This window comes from Oncorhynchus mykiss, unplaced genomic scaffold, assembly GCF_013265735.2.
Source record: "Oncorhynchus mykiss isolate Arlee unplaced genomic scaffold, USDA_OmykA_1.1 un_scaffold_617, whole genome shotgun sequence".
Lineage (NCBI taxonomy): Eukaryota > Metazoa > Chordata > Actinopteri > Salmoniformes > Salmonidae > Oncorhynchus > Oncorhynchus mykiss.
This window is the reverse complement of record NW_023494064.1, coordinates 30001-35000: the sequence shown is the minus strand read 5'-3', so window position 1 is coordinate 35000 and position 5000 is coordinate 30001.

The following is a 5000-nucleotide window of genomic DNA, read 5'->3' as shown; positions in this document are numbered from 1 at the left end:
TGGTCCTTTTGGGTGACCAGGTGCACGCCGGCCTTTGGGTGACCAGGTGCACGCCGGTCCTTTTGGGTGACCAGGTGCACAAGTTCCATTTGGGTGACCAGGTGCACGCGGTTCATAACAGCGCGGTTATCTGCTTTAATGTCCGAGGAGGGGTGCTTAAGTGTGGGTGCCCTGGTTCACCTGGTATGCGAGGTTGTGGAGGTGGGGGGGGGTCCCCTGCTGGTATCATCCCCGAAATAGAGGGGTGATACCCGGGTGGTGAGTAAGGGCCTACAAGCCTGGAGGTCAATAGCTCCAGGGGGTAAGCTCTACTGTCATGTCCGTAAATAGAGTGGTGTTACCCGGGTTTTGAACCATATTTTAATTTTTGGGTTACCAGATGCACACGGGTCTTTTGGAAAACAATCACAATCTGCATCCATCGTAATATCTTAAACTGTATATAAAGCACCTAAGGACGGGCCTGACCGAGAGAGGGCCGTAGTAGGGTACTCCCCTAGCGGGCTATATCAATAGAATGACCGGTAAAATGATTTAAAACAGTTTTATAATTTTTGGGTTACCAGATGCACACGGGTCTTTTGGAAAACAATCACAATCTGCATCCATCGTAATATATGAAACTGTATATAAAGCACTGAAGGACGGCCCCGACCGAGACAGGGCCTTAGTGGGGTGCTCCCATAGCGGGCTATATCAATAGAATGACCGGTAAAAGTATTTAAAACCGTTTTATAATTTTTGGGTTACCAGATGCACGTTTTCAATCACCAGTTGCACGGAGGATTAATAGCAATCTGCATCCATCGTGATTTCTTAAAGTGTGTAAAAAGCACCCAAGGACGGCCCTGACAGAGAGAGGGCCGTAGTGGGGCACTCCCCTAGCGGGCTATATCAATAGAATGACGGGTAAAAGTATTTAAAACCCTTTTATAATTTTTGGGTTACCAGATGCACGTTTTCAATCACCAGGTGCACGGAGGAAAATGAGCATTTGCATCCATAGTCATGTTTTAAACCGTCCATAAAGCACTCTTGGCCGGCCCCGGCAGAGAGAGAAAGAGATGGTGAAAAAAAAAAAAAAATCATCATCAGACCTTCCATAAATAATTCGGGCCGGCCCCCATTGCTAAAGGTCCGTAGTAGGGTGCGCCATAAGCGGACATGAATAGATGGAACACCGCTAACCGCATAGAGAACCGTGTTTTGGGTGACCAGGTGCACGTTTTCAATCACCAGTTGCACATTTTCAATCACCAGTTGCACGGAGGATTAATAGCAATCTGCATCCATCGCGATTTCTTAAAGTGTCTATAAAGCACTCAGGACGGGCCCGACCGAGACAGGGCCTTAGTGGGGTGCTCCCATAGCGGGCAACAATGAGAGGGGTGCCTTTAAATTCATTTTGAACCATATTTGAAATTTTGGGTTACCAGATGCACGTTTTCAATCACCAGTTGCACGGAGGATTAATAGCAATCTGCATCCATCGTGATTTCTTAAAGTGTGTAAAAAGCACCCAAGGACGGCCCTGACAGAGAGAGGGCCGTAGTGGGGCACTCCCCTAGCGGGCTATATCAATAGAATGACGGGTAAAAGTATTTAAAACCCTTTTATAATTTTTGGGTTACCAGATGCACGTTTTCAATCACCAGGTGCACGGAGGAAAATGAGCATTTGCATCCATAGTCATGTTTTAAACCGTCCATAAAGCACTCTTGGCCGGCCCCGGCAGAGAGAGAAAGAGATGGTGAAAAAAAAAAAAAAATCATCATCAGACCTTCCATAAATAATTCGGGCCGGCCCCCATTGCTAAAGGTCCGTAGTAGGGTGCGCCATAAGCGGACATGAATAGATGGAACACCGCTAACCGCATAGAGAACCGTGTTTTGGGTGACCAGGTGCACGTTTTCAATCACCAGTTGCACATTTTCAATCACCAGTTGCACGGAGGATTAATAGCAATCTGCATCCATCGCGATTTCTTAAAGTGTCTATAAAGCACTCAGGACGGGCCCGACCGAGACAGGGCCTTAGTGGGGTGCTCCCATAGCGGGCAACAATGAGAGGGGTGCCTTTAAATTCATTTTGAACCATATTTGAAATTTTGGGTTACCAGATGCACGTTTTCAATCACCAGTTGCACGGAGGATTAATAGCAATCTGCATCCATCGTGATTTCTTAAAGTGTGTAAAAAGCACCCAAGGACGGCCCTGACAGAGAGAGGGCCGTAGTGGGGCACTCCCCTAGCGGGCTATATCAATAGAATGACGGGTAAAAGTATTTAAAACCCTTTTATAATTTTTGGGTTACCAGATGCACGTTTTCAATCACCAGGTGCACGGAGGAAAATGAGCATTTGCATCCATAGTCATGTTTTAAAACCGTCCATAAAGCACTCTTGGCCGGCCCCGGCAGAGAGAGAAAGAGATGGTGAAAAAAAAAAAAAAATCATCATCAGACCTTCCATAAATAATTCGGGCCGGCCCCCATTGCTAAAGGTCCGTAGTAGGGTGCGCCATAAGCGGACATGAATAGATGGAACACCGCTAACCGCATAGAGAACCGTGTTTTGGGTGACCAGGTGCACGTTTTCAATCACCAGTTGCACATTTTCAATCACCAGTTGCACGGAGGATTAATAGCAATCTGCATCCATCGCGATTTCTTAAAGTGTCTATAAAGCACTCAGGACGGGCCCGACCGAGACAGGGCCTTAGTGGGGTGCTCCCATAGCGGGCAACAATGAGAGGGGTGCCTTTAAATTCATTTTGAACCATATTTGAAATTTTGGGTTACCAGATGCACGTTTTCAATCACCAGTTGCACGGAGGATTAATAGCAATCTGCATCCATCGTGATTTCTTAAAGTGTGTAAAAAGCACCCAAGGACGGCCCTGACAGAGAGAGGGCCGTAGTGGGGCACTCCCCTAGCGGGCTATATCAATAGAATGACGGGTAAAAGTATTTAAAACCCTTTTATAATTTTTGGGTTACCAGATGCACGTTTTCAATCACCAGGTGCACGGAGGAAAATGAGCATTTGCATCCATAGTCATGTTTTAAACCGTCCATAAAGCACTCTTGGCCGGCCCCGGCAGAGAGAGAAAGAGATGGTGAAAAAAAAAAAAAAATCATCATCAGACCTTCCATAAATAATTCGGGCCGGCCCCCATTGCTAAAGGTCCGTAGTAGGGTGCGCCATAAGCGGACATGAATAGATGGAACACCGCTAACCGCATAGAGAACCGTGTTTTGGGTGACCAGGTGCACGTTTTCAATCACCAGTTGCACATTTTCAATCACCAGTTGCACGGAGGATTAATAGCAATCTGCATCCATCGCGATTTCTTAAAGTGTCTATAAAGCACTCAGGACGGGCCCGACCGAGACAGGGCCTTAGTGGGGTGCTCCCATAGCGGGCAACAATGAGAGGGGTGCCTTTAAATTCATTTTGAACCATATTTGAAATTTTGGGTTACCAGATGCACGTTTTCAATCACCAGTTGCACGGAGGATTAATAGCAATCTGCATCCATCGTGATTTCTTAAAGTGTGTAAAAAGCACCCAAGGACGGCCCTGACAGAGAGAGGGCCGTAGTGGGGCACTCCCCTAGCGGGCTATATCAATAGAATGACGGGTAAAAGTATTTAAAAACCCTTTTATAATTTTTGGGTTACCAGATGCACGTTTTCAATCACCAGGTGCACGGAGGAAAATGAGCATTTGCATCCATAGTCATGTTTTAAACCGTCCATAAAGCACTCTTGGCCGGCCCCGGCAGAGAGAGAAAGAGATGGTGAAAAAAAAAAAAAAAAATCATCATCAGACCTTCCATAAATAATTCGGGCCGGCCCCCATTGCTAAAGGTCCGTAGTAGGGTGCGCCATAAGCGGACATGAATAGATGGAACACCGCTAACCGCATAGAGAACCGTGTTTTGGGTGACCAGGTGCACGTTTTCAATCACCAGTTGCACATTTTCAATCACCAGTTGCACGGAGGATTAATAGCAATCTGCATCCATCGCGATTTCTTAAAGTGTCTATAAAGCACTCAGGACGGGCCCGACCGAGACAGGGCCTTAGTGGGGTGCTCCCATAGCGGGCAACAATGAGAGGGGTGCCTTTAAATTCATTTTGAACCATATTTGAAATTTTGGGTTACCAGATGCACGTTTTCAATCACCAGTTGCACGGAGGATTAATAGCAATCTGCATCCATCGTGATTTCTTAAAGTGTGTAAAAAGCACCCAAGGACGGCCCTGACAGAGAGAGGGCCGTAGTGGGGCACTCCCCTAGCGGGCTATATCAATAGAATGACGGGTAAAAGTATTTAAAACCCTTTTATAATTTTTGGGTTACCAGATGCACGTTTTCAATCACCAGGTGCACGGAGGAAAATGAGCATTTGCATCCATAGTCATGTTTTAAACCGTCCATAAAGCACTCTTGGCCGGCCCCGGCAGAGAGAGAAAGAGATGGTGAAAAAAAAAAAAAATCATCATCAGACCTTCCATAAATAATTCGGGCCGGCCCCCATTGCTAAAGGTCCGTAGTAGGGTGCGCCATAAGCGGACATGAATAGATGGAACACCGCTAACCGCATAGAGAACCGTGTTTTGGGTGACCAGGTGCACGTTTTCAATCACCAGTTGCACATTTTCAATCACCAGTTGCACGGAGGATTAATAGCAATCTGCATCCATCGCGATTTCTTAAAGTGTCTATAAAGCACTCAGGACGGGCCCGACCGAGACAGGGCCTTAGTGGGGTGCTCCCATAGCGGGCAACAATGAGAGGGGTGCCTTTAAATTCATTTTGAACCATATTTGAAATTTTGGGTTACCAGATGCACGTTTTCAATCACCAGTTGCACGGAGGATTAATAGCAATCTGCATCCATCGTGATTTCTTAAAGTGTGTAAAAAGCACCCAAGGACGGCCCTGACAGAGAGAGGGCCGTAGTGGGGCACTCCCCTAGCGGGCTATATCAAT